Consider the following 13070-nt stretch of genomic DNA (forward strand, 5'->3'; position numbering starts at 1 on the left):
AGTGCGAATGTTCAGCCTTAGTAGGCATAGTGGACGCGAAACTAGAGCATTTTTCTAAAGCTCTGGAGGATGCAAACACAAAGAACGCAGCGACTTGATCAAAAGTTGTTGAAGAACTTCGCTGAAAGAGTACTTTTGCGATCCATTCCGGGTCTGCTGTCTGCAAAGTAGTTCATCCGTCGCCCTTATGCGGCAATAAAGACCGTCACGGCATTTCTAGTGAACAGGCGCGTAAGGGAGATCAGGATGATCATCCGGAGATCGCCCTCCAGAAAAATCACGCCGACGAAGCTGACGCGGTAACGCTTCGGTATTGTCCTCACAAAGCCTGACCACGAATCGATTCACGCAGATCAGTTACATTAAAAGTGCAGCAGGCGAACTTTTGGGCATATTGTCACTCCTCCCTCCCCAACTGACGTACAGAAGCTCTTGGAGCGGCTGTCATCATTCAAAAGGCCCGACACAATGATCAGGCGACAGTGAGAGGATCGCCCTCTAGAGGCGAGAAAGCTGGCCACAGAAGTTCTGGGAGAAAGACGCGAAAAAAGCTTTTGCTTGATGCCAGTTCAGCCTGAACTCAAACTTATGGCCAAACGAATTGTAGTCACAGACTCTTGTGTAGAAGACAGCTTACCAACCATGTGCTCCCGTTCCCAACCACATGTGGCAGCCTATCACCATATTTATTCCTCTCGACTTAATGACCTGGAGTCCTCTTGTTTTACTGAACTACTTTCAAAACTCCTACGGACTTTGGTCGGACATTGTGATCGTTGCGGTTGCTCGCCGTCGATATCTGTTTCGTTGCGACGATATCGAATTTGAGGCGAGGTGATCTGCGCTTTATTCTCAGGCTGGTGATTGTACTGCCTTACTTTGTAACCGTACGGTATCTGCAGAGGAGAATCCGTTGAGATTTTTTTGAATATGTGTATTACTATCCTTGCAATAGTACCTTGATTCCAGAAATCGGATTTCTCGATTGTTTCCGCGGATTGGCACGCGTCACTCAAGTTCAAAATGCAGATAACCGTGGCATCTTCTCTTGAAATCACAACAACCCAGGTGACGCGACTCCGTATACTGCGCGTACCGCACCGCTACCAAAGTCTCCACGATTATCACAGGTTGCGTTGCTCTGTAAAATTTAAGCCTCACTTGGGTGCAACGCCCGGTACATTGAGCTATCAGCGCTGTTTTCCTTAAAATGCGACAACCGTACAAGAGTTAACTGAAAAGTAACCACGACTTCTGAGCTGGAGTGGGTCAGAATTGCGGAGACAACCGACGGAGCCGACTGACAAATAAACCACGTGTGTTGACTTCGACATCTAGAAAGTTGCGAGAACCATACAACCAAGGAGAATATTAAACTGCCATTCTCCAACTGCCTTCCGTCAAAAAAGCCCCTGTGATTATGAATGCACTCGTAACCCAGGACTTCAGCAGCCAGAACTGCAAACATGACCACAGCAAACCGGGCAATCCCTCGTACACCTAGTTGTCCACGCTGATCGAGGGTGACTCAGGTGTTCACACGAGCGCGAAAGAAAGGCGAATGCAGCCAAACAAGTAACGTAAAATTCGCCAAATCAGAAAACTGCTGGCTGGCTTCAAGGTGCAGTCCTCTGAAAAACGTGATGGTATTTTTTGCATACTTTGTGAATTGATGTCTTATAGTGGTAGTACTGTATGGAAACCCGGCTAAGACTTTCTAGCCTTATCGGAGTTTCTGGTATTCGCGTCACTCTAGGATACCACTGGAGGGTTGCACACGCATTGAGCGTATACAAGACCTGTCGGTGTTCAATCAGTTGACTGGCGCTTGATCTTTTTTCTTGGAATATCTCAACTACAAAGAGACGTAATACTCACTTATGCCTTGATGAGCAAAGTATTATCAACAAGTTTTCCGCCACTGACACAACCAATACATGAAGCGACGTTGCAGAAATTTTTCATTTCAGCGTGCACATTTTTATCAGGCAACAAATGTTCTTACTTTTAGTTGCTGGTACGTGGACTTACCTGCCTCCTACAGTTATTCTCGCTGCTTCTAGCACCTATTACAAAAGACATTTAGAAGCCTTTTTATGTGAGTTCCCGCAGTAGCAAGCTTACTATCCCACGATGAACGCTTAAATAGAAGTGCCTCACCAGTTTTTCTTTTGTCATTCAGGCGAATGGTAGCCATCAAACGACGCGAACATACCCCATTTGTGGAGATTCGGCGAAGGCCTAGACCTGGAATATCAGTCCCTGGATCTGTGGAAAAAGCCTGTTCGATATTCAAACTTTGTGCGATCCTATTCTTTGGGGGTACAAAACTCAATAACTTACTAATTTTCAAATCAATATTACAGGTTGCGTGTGCGTTTTGGGAAGTTTACACAAAAATATATGTTTTGTTGATCCCAAATCTTTGAGGCTCACGAAGGAAAATTCGCAAGCTGATCCACCTTTATCCATGATGATGACGCCAGCCGTTTGACGAAATCTTTTGCGAATTCAAAAGGATGTAATGAGAACAACAGGTTCGTACCTAAATATAAATTGTGTTGCAGGGTTATTGGTTCTCCACAACGATAAAATCAACAATCCAAAAATGCTACGGCTATAACAAGATAATTGATCATTTAAGCAATTGTTAAGGGCGCTATCAAATTAACATTTCATTCACACAAACCAAACCAGTAATCGGCAAAACAGAAACTGCGAGCACATAAAGAAAATGACCCTGACAAATTTCATCGAGGGGAACTTTGTCATTCAGTAGAATAGTTCTTCTGGTGTTCCGTAATTCCCGACTAATTTAAGTGTATGTTCGATGATAAGCCACTTGATGATTTATCAAATATTTGGCTCCGTGTTATTTCCGTGCATATCCAAGCGCACAACTGGTTGTTTCAACTTGGGCTCAAATTTCTTATTCTAGTTGGAAGATTCCTCTAATGTTCCAGATAAGTATGGAACGTACTGTTCTGCAAACCCGAAAACACTCCAACATTCCGACATTTGTGTGCTTGTCTTACGGTTTATTTAGACCTGTAAGTGTTTGAGCCTAATGGCTCGCGTGAAATCTTAGGCGTACAATGCACAAATTAAGTAAGATATTATTCGGTTGAGCAGCCGATGTGATAGTCACTATCAAAAGAGTCTAGAGAGCAGTCAGTAGGTTTATTGCTTGGCAAATTTCCACCTTCAACAATAAAGATTTGATGGGCGGCTTGTCTACAGGACGTATAGTTACAAGGCAGAAGAATAGGCTTGCGAGATCGCAGTGATACGCGTCGATTAGGAGGTTGTTCGCCGATGTGTATTACTAGGCACCGCGCCGGTGATTTGCGGAGATACTCGAATGAATTTTGATCTGGTCCAGAGGACCGGCTTTTTCGGCTAAGTCCACGTGAATGCTAGGCCCACGCTTACCTCGCAATTCTCGTTCATGTGTAGTGACCTAGTGCCACAAAATTTTGTGGAAGGGTTGCATTATTCTAAATCCGTCTCCGTCTTTTGCCACTTTTTTGAACAGTGCAACTAAGTGGTGGTCAACCCTGCTTATCCGGAGCTGCTTTCATTCCCTTCGACAGCGACGCAACCTGACCTTTATTCACTCCGAGATGCCAAGAGGTTTTGCTTGCATCAGGTCTCGGATTCTGTGGCGTGACTCTTAGCCGCGTAATAAATTGTGGTATTTTTACACTCATTGATGGTCCATCGTTTGGCGTACGGCCCGCTATCACTGAGTCTTTGAGCAAGGCGTGCTAGCCATATGCTATTTTGCTAACTTTTTCATTAGTTTCCTGTGCTGCCAATTCTGAGACACAGATTTCCGACTCAGCGCGGGATGCACCCTTAAGCGCTTGTTGTGTCTAATTTCATAAAAGCGGAAAGTTCAACTTGAAGGTGAATTTCTAACCACATAAATAGTAGGCGGAACCTTCCCAGTTTTTAAAACGCTGTTATGATGGCGGTCCTGTTTAGCAACTCCCTGGAACTTCGAGTGCTTTTGCATTTGGTAACGGGGAACATCTTTATCTACCGTTATTGAGCCCCGATGCCCATTGAAATGTCACCCACTGCAATTCGCTGAATACTCACTGGTTTGTGTCTTCCTTGGGGTTCAATTTATGTTCCTATTTAAAAATGATGAATGATCAGTTTGGGGCTTTACAACCTATGAAAAACAGCAAGGCTCATTTGCAGCAACGATGGTGTCATATGCACAACCACATTAAAGGCAAGCCTCCGGTGCTCCGCCGGAAAGGAGGCAGGTTTCGTTAGCACGACGCCGGCGCGATAGGGCAGAAGACTCCCAGTAGAACCAGCAATCGGTGGAGCCTTGCAGCAGGCCAAATAACATACAAAAGCCAAATTGTTTTTCATGGGTCAGCAATTCAGTTGCGGCTTGCGTATCGCAGTAACCCGCTCAGTCTGTTCATTAGAGAACTCAAGCATCGGCAAAGCTCTACTTGTCCTCCAAGGCGATCGCAGCTATTTGTATCCATAACGAACCCGTCGGATTCAAACCAGGCGAGCTTTAATGAAGCTCTTCTTTCGAGCCATTGAGCCCATTCTTCAAAGGGTAAAACTGGTATTCCCAGTCTTCAAAGGGTGTAACTGGTATTTCCAGTCACGTCAACGACGGAATCGTTGTGCAAATCGATTCAAACCGAGCTTTAATGAAGCTCTTCTTTCGAGCCATTGAGCCCATTCTTCAAAGGGTAAAACTGGTATTCCCAGTCTTCAAAGGGAGGGTCTGGTATTTCCAGTCACGTCAACGACGGAATCGTTGTGCAAATCCAGCCCTAACTCTACCGGACACACCTCATTACGCGCCCTCATAAGCCGAAATTCCTTTTCCATTTCATCTGCCTTAATCTGTGTTCGCAACAACGCAGCTAACTTTAATTTTTCAAGCTTAGATGAGTCAGAGCCAGGAGATGAACCATTATCTGAAGGACTGCCGGAACGGCTGACTTGCCTCGATTTCTCCGATAGATAAAGATTCACTGACGGGGCTTTCTCCATCATCTTCCCCGAGTCCGTAGACCGTTGAGGACTGTTACGGCTATCTGCATTTTGAACTTGAGTGACGCGTGCCAATCCGCGGAAACAATCGAGAAATCCGATTTCTGGAATCAAGGTACTATTGCAAGGATAGTAATACACATATTCAAAAAAATCTCAACGGATTCTCCTCTGCAGATACCGTACGGTTACAAAGTAAGGCAGTACAATCACCAGCCTGAGAATAAAGCGCAGATCACCTCGCCTCAAATTCGATATCGTCGCAACGAAACAGATATCGACGGCGAGCAACCGCAACGATCACAATGTCCGACCAAAGTCCGTAGGAGTTTTGAAAGTAGTTCAGTAAAACAAGAGGACTCCAGGTCATTAAGTCGAGAGGAATAAATATGGTGATAGGCTGCCACATGTGGTTGGGAACGGGAGCACATGGTTGGTAAGCTGTCTTCTACACAAGAGTCTGTGACTACAATTCGTTTGGCCATAAGTTTGAGTTCAGGCTGAACTGGCATCAAGCAAAAGCTTTTTTCGCGTCTTTCTCCCAGAACTTCTGTGGCCAGCTTTCTCGCCTCTAGAGGGCGATCCTCTCACTGTCGCCTGATCATTGTGTCGGGCCTTTTGAATGATGACAGCCGCTCCAAGAGCTTCTGTACGTCAGTTGGGGAGGGAGGAGTGACAATATGCCCAAAAGTTCGCCTGCTGCACTTTTAATGTAACTGATCTGCGTGAATCGATTCGTGGTCAGGCTTTGTGAGGACAATACCGAAGCGTTACCGCGTCAGCTTCGTCGGCGTGATTTTTCTGGAGGGCGATCTCCGGATGATCATCCTGATCTCCCTTACGCGCCTGTTCACTAGAAATGCCGTGACGGTCTTTATTGCCGCATAAGGGCGACGGATGAACTACTTTGCAGACAGCAGACCCGGAATGGATCGCAAAAGTACTCTTTCAGCGAAGTTCTTCAACAACTTTTGATCAAGTCGCTGCGTTCTTTGTGTTTGCATCCTCCAGAGCTTTAGAAAAATGCTCTAGTTTCGCGTCCACTATGCCTACTAAGGCTGAACATTCGCACTAGTCTTTCTGACTCAGCAGTGGGGATTAAGTTTCGCTTTTGGTGGCTCTCTGCTTAGTTGCGGAGTGCATTGCACCCTTACGGTGAAGGCGACTGGCGTAGTCAAACGGGCCGAGAGAGTTGGCTAGTTGGCTTATCTGATCGTCCTGTAGACCCGTGCATTTAAATTGTCATCAGGTCTTGCATGTGTGGCATTGTATGCCGCGTCTTACGCTCGATGGACAGCCATTTCGTCCACATCTGTTGTGGCCCACCGACGCAGCTATCAAGCAGCCTGTATTGGTTTGTGCCATGATTGAGACTAGCTAAAAATAGGAACTGAGTGCAAAATAACAGAGTTTATCATGTAAATGTTATGATAGAGTGAGAAAATTCAACAAAAGACACGTGTGTACGCTGTAAACAGATTGAACAGTGAAAGAATTCTTTCACAGCTTTGCACGAGGGCAAACGAAACCAATGTCCAACAGTACCGAACGTTTTTCAACTGGAGTCTACAAGCTTTCAGCTTTCCAGTTAGCACTCTTCCGCGCCTGGGTGCAGAACCTGTGATGGAACAGTTTAATTGCGCCGCATATCTCGGTTTCACTGACTGCAGTGCCGAGCAGCATACTCTGATGCTGACGTTGGGCCTGCACATGTATTTCATATCTCCGCCTGATATCAAATATTTCGTGATTACACCTGTTCTATGTCATCTTTGATCATTGATCTTCGTTGAACAAAAGTAGCCCTTGGAAAGAATGGCGGCAAAGCATCAAGGTATTTTAACGTCTTGTTTTCGTACAGTTTACGTTACTCATCCGCGCACCAAACCCTTACGACAGAAAGATTGGCTTTGAACCAGTGCCATGGGTGCTGCAGGATGGCAACCTCTGCCATAGTTCTCTCAATAAAAAGTCATCTCATCCAAAATGCTCATTATACCAATACATATCATCTGTGTGAACTGTAGAAATTCAATGAGCAGCGAATCCAAAGAACTGCAGAGCCAAAAACGCGATAGCATTAGCGATGCGAAGTGCTTTGGAGCGGCCAGGCATCCGGCGGAAATAAACGTCAATATTAGATACAAGGCCAAATGGAGGCTAAACCACAGACAGACAGAGTGCTGCCTTTTGGTGCTAATTTCCTAGTTAAACATCTAGGGTACATAGACGCAATACACTACACACAAGGTTGCCGAAAACTCTTCGAGAGCCTACAACCGTGTTTGCCCATACTGGGATTCATTGGATGGGCTCAGTCACGAGTTTCCGTCAGCGTTATTTTATATTTGAGCCCAAATTGGACAGATCTCGATAGATTCAATCGGTTGCGTACCAAATGTTTTCTTCAGAATACTTGACTGAAGATCTCGTTTAAGATTTTCCCCAACCAAATGTGTTGCACGAAGACCGCCTTATGCTTAAATTGGTAAAAATTTAGAGATATTGCGGTACATTTTCATGAAGAAAACTACCCACAAGTTTGCTGAAAACTCCTTGACAATCCGTGGCTGGTTTCACCTATCCCAAGGCTTATCAGGTATGCGTAGTGTACGAAGTTCCGTCGAACTTATGTCTTATTCGAAATCATGACATAAAACTTGCAAACTACACTCATCTGCGCGCCGACTTGTTTCGCATGGAATGCCAATCTGGAATCCAGCTTGCGGGTTTTACTGTATATCGTACCTTAACTTACCCGAGACAGTCTTAACTAACACTTCCTGAATATGACTATCAGTTCCAGGCTTGGCCTCTTCTGTCCTACGTTTCTCTTAATGGATGGAGCGGAATTGGCATTTTTACCGTCTCCATACCAGCACCTCCTCATCGCTGGCATCCTCTGTCCTCTCTTCTGACCCAACACTTTCATCTGCCTCATTGTCCCCGTAATTGTCCTCATCATATTAATCGTTTTCATCCTCATCCTCGTCACCTATGCTAGCAGATTTGTCCTTCTTCACAGCAACTTCAGTCTTATGTGTTTCACATTCCAATGGTACTTTCACATCATGATCTGACCTATTGCTACTAACTTTATCCTCGTCTTAGGATCACTGCCAACTTGAGTAAAAGCCCAAATGTTTGTTGTTTGGTCTACTGAGGTCGCTTTTCCCGCAACAGTGTATTTTATTTGCGAATTTCTTCAAATAACTGGTTCCCAAACAATAGCCAGCCCTCCAGTGTCCTACACTTCTGAAAAGCTGACGTGGCAAAGGCAGCAGATGGAAACCCAAGGATTGTTATCCTTTGCATGCACTATCAGTTCTTTGGTTCAAACTGACTTTTAAGGCCTACGGATAAGCCTTGTGCAGGTCAGACTCCGGCGCACCGAATGGTATATTCCTGGCCAGACTCATGTCGTCTCCAATTCTACCTGGGATATTTAGCCGCAGCTTAATTTTCTGCAGTGGCTGCTGTCAAGCTGTGATGTTACAGGGCGTGACTTCGTTAGCAAATTTAATTACATGTCCCATTGAAAACAGTGCTTGGGCTTTTTTCGCCCCCTCCCCCTCACAGCAGCAATGAAGACATATACACATTTTATTACTGGCATACAGTCGACCAAGGACGCTCTCTGGATAAGTTTTCCCCACCTCAAAAAATTCCATTAGATTATTTTCACTTTTATCCATGTCTTTTTTCGGCAAGTCAGCGACAAACGCCGTGGCGTGGTGATCAGCATACTGACCATAGGTTTTATGCATCGCCGTTCAAATTCCGGCTGCTACACCTCTTATAAGCAAATGGTAGAAGGTCAAGACAACGCGCTTCTTTTTGGTTGACTTTTGTAATAAACTTTCCGATCTTCTGTCAACGGGTGAGAACTCATCTTTAAAGTAGACTGATATCAGACCTCGGTCATCAGAGGACGTACAAACCAACAGTATCTGTCTCTAAGACACTCACTTACGTTTTCTAATTCTCCACTTCGTTTTTATCGGGACATTTTACACTAGTATCGTTTTTTAACCTAACATTGACGAGATGTCTACCCGAATGCCCACTGGACCTTACATAACTGAGTAAGTTGGGCCTACGGTGAGAGTCGAGATAACAGCTGAACAGCAGCAGGGGTGTTACTGTCAACAAACTCAGAAGTAGTGTTTACTGAGCTATCGAGTACATGGTCCACATTCAACGTGAGGGACAAAAACAATAAACGCCTGAGTGGTATCTGAAGTCAACATTGGGCACTATGAGGGAATGTTTCTGCACCATTAACCTCCGCAGACCCAAACTTGTAAGGGGGTAATTGCTACCTGCCTCTCACCAACGTGGTCTCAACGAGGGAGGACGTTCACCAACTTATGCATAAGACATATCCAATTCTGGATTGACAGAACACCTCGAGTAAAAGTAAACCAGAACTACTTTCCTCCGACGCCGGTTTCATTGAGGTCCATCAAGGGTCCGTTTTGAAACCTCTATTATTTCTGATCTACGTAAACGACCTTCCAGGCGCTCTTTCAACTCCGTGTCTACTTTATGCATACGACTTGAAATCCTATAGCTCTAGTCCCATTAATTTCTAAATGGGTGTAGACGCCGCAAAGCAATTATCGTTGAACTGGCGCCTCCTTCTGAATAAGGAAAACTGCACCCATATGTCATTCGGAGGGGACACAGCAAACGTGTCTGTCGTGCATGGTGAGAAGAGATCTGAAGAAATCACGAGAATAGATACCGAAACTATTTTGTTATCTGGCTGTCTCCAAACATGCCCTCTTCACTTCACCATGGGAAATCGACTCATTGGACATTGGCTATTTTCCGGATGATTTGGCGCACCTTCTGAGTACTGCTCGCACCGACTTCCAAATACTCAACAGGGCCTATGTCAGACCACTTCCTTAATACACCGACCGAGTTGTCTATTCAGGACTCAAAATGGACGTAACCCTCAATAACCGTATCCAGCGGCCTGCCGCCTGCTTTAAATCCGTGGACTACCGCCGTGCTTGACCTCTTTCCTCCGTAGTATCGTAGCCTCTGAAGAGATATTATAATAACTTATGCCATGTTTGAACAAGGTTTGGCCAGCAGGATTTTTACCGTCGACCCTGCTAACACACGACGGGGACATGGTAAGAAATATGTAAAACTCAGAAAGCACACTTATTAGACAAATGTACTCCCATTTCGGGTAGTAGATGTGTGGGATAACCCTCCTCCGACTGTTGTTCACGCTGCATCTAGTACCCAGTTCAAAGCACTTTTAGGCGCCTTTTCAGTAGAGTTGTTGCGCTGGCATGATTATTGTCTCACGCTGAGAACTTAAAAGGCAGTGCTTTGCCTTTTTCTCTCGTGCCCTTCAGATAAATGGAAGTCACCGAACGACAAGAACAAACCCGTCCCGGGAAGCTTGGTCAAAAGCCTCGATCCCGTGTCTCAATCCACTAAATCCGTGAAGGTCACTATAGGCACAAAAGAAAAGCAGCAAATCGGGGAAAGACGTTGTATACAATCAGAGTAGAAGTAAAGGTGTATAGAAACTCAAACAGAAGGGCATTATCATCTCTGATTTCGTTAAGGTTTTTTTACTGTATCCTCATTCGTGATTTTTGATGCGCTTTTAATTTTACGTTGCGCTAGAGTGCCTGAGCCGAGTATGGAGTCGACCGCAGAAGAAATATTTATTTAGAGATTGGTGGCCACGAAGTTTTCCTCGTTCACTGCATTGGAGGAGGCTTCAGTCACACACATGAATAATAGCTACATCGTATCTGTGCGCACAGTGGGCGAGAAAGCGATATGCAAGGATAAATTATGATTGGCCTTACTACAATTGCAGCGAGCGATCCGTGAATCCAAGCGGGCTGAACGCAATTTCTAATGATAGGTATCAGGCAAGTCGCCGTTGATTTCGTCCGGCTTTGTATAAGGAGTCACGGAGACCATCCATCAATGGCCTGTCGCCATTTTGTTTGCAACCGTTAGATGAATAATCTTTTGCGCGACCGACTGGTAGTTTGGTTTTACTGTGGCGAGTAGTAATCAATCGATTCTGGTCAAGATTCGTGAGTACAGAAGGATGGTTCACTTGTTCTTCGTACTCAGGAAACATTCCGTTCCGGCAAATGAGAAACCATGTACATAGATGCTCCCTCAGGTCACGTTTAACTCCCCAGTGGTGGCTATCGGATTATAAGTTATAAGTTATAAGTTCCGCTGACCTCTGGTGTTCAAGGGGTCGCTAATTGAATCTGATATTGGGCCTTCGTCGCTGTGAGGTGAATATCTGCAGACGTACTTTAGAGTTGGCACACATCACTCACTATTGCTTTTGTGTACTGTCCCAAACCCCCTTAAAAGTGCACAGATGTGAGTGTTGTCTATCTAAAAGGAAGCCCTAAAATGTCGTTAACTGAGACCGAAGCACGGAAGCCCAGCACAATGTGTCCCGAAAACCCAAGTGCGTTCGCATTTTGGCTTCAGGCTGGTGCAAGTTTAATTCCATGAGTTTGTAACATAATAGTAGACAAATGCATTATACGGCCCGTCAGAGTCAACAGATGATGACTTTGTCTAATGAGTGTGGATGGGTACACTCTCCTGCTACTTTCAGGCCACCTAATGAACTTTTACTGCAACCCTGACGTGACAGACAGGCTTATGCCGCATCAGAGCCCTGCAGTCTGCACTAGTTGAAACGTCGTTTATGGTGATCCTTCTGACCATTGTACATTAGTACTTTCTTGGGGACTTATCATTACTCAAATTGTACCACTTTCTATCTCTCACTAAAATCTCGGCTTATTCCTCTTCTCTTCGTATCGAATGACTTTTGTTTAAATGAAAGCAAAAGAAATATGACACAATACAAATTCTGTACTTTGTGAAAGGCGTGTTCCCTTCTTGCTGTGTCGAGTTACGCTGTCAGTGAATTAACGAGCGGTGATCTACCTTTAAGACTACGACGGGATAGAAAGTACCTAGGAATATATTAAGGAAGATTCCAGGAAGGAGATCGATTTGGATTTATTGTGGTGGTAATAATTAACTGTACCAACGAACCGTGAGTTGTATCATCTCGCTTATTTTTGCTCACTTGATTTAACTACTTTGAACTGGTATTTGCTCACGTTATCCACTACAGTTCCATTGGGGCCAACAGTACTAGGAAGGCCAAAGAGTAGCGGTCGGACAAGTTGCGGGGAATGGTCGGCGAGCTGAACCACCTCCTCGTGGTGCCGACCGGGTAGCCTGGACGTCAGTCTGGGTGAGCTAAGAGTTCAGCACCTCCAGACAGGGCCATCCACCCCGTTTGATTTCAATGTGCTGGTTACTTTCGACAATGTATACTACGAATCATGTGGCGCCTCCGCACCAGTTCCAGCCAGTACACAGGAGAGACTCGTTGGGTTCACGTGTGAGGAATGTGGCAAGTGCTGCAAATCGAAAGCTGGCTTGGTAGCCCACCATCGGGTTCACGACAATGAAAGTGTTGGTACGAACATGGTTGCCCAATTGGCCTGCGCTGATTGTTCCCGCCTTTTTCCGACGAAGATTGGCCTGAGTCAACACCGCCGGCACGCACACCCCACCCAGCATAATGCGGATAAGCTTGGCCGAGTGAAGTATTCCGGTACCCGCTGGTCCCAGCAAGAGTCACAGTCGCTCTTACGCCTGGCTAACAATTTGTACCCATCTTGTGGCACGCAAACCGAGCTGTTCACGAGATTGGAGCAGTATTTTCCTGGTCGATCGGCTATCAGCATCAAAACCAGGTTACGGGTGCTTAACTGGCAAGCACAACAGGACGAATCATCATCTGGTGAACCTGAGCAAACTATCGGTCAGACGACGGCCTACTCATCAGAAGCCGATTACTAGAACGTCTGGTTTAAACAGACCGTGGATTGCACCGTGTCACACTTGGAATCCCATGCTGACCGTTCGCTCGCTAGTGTTGACCTTCTGGCATTTGCCCGAGGGCTGCATTCTGGCATCATGACACCGGAGCAAGTCCTGTC

This window comes from Opisthorchis viverrini (assembly GCF_000715545.1).
Source record: "Opisthorchis viverrini unplaced genomic scaffold opera_v5_202, whole genome shotgun sequence".
Taxonomy (NCBI): Eukaryota; Metazoa; Platyhelminthes; class Trematoda; order Opisthorchiida; family Opisthorchiidae; genus Opisthorchis; species Opisthorchis viverrini.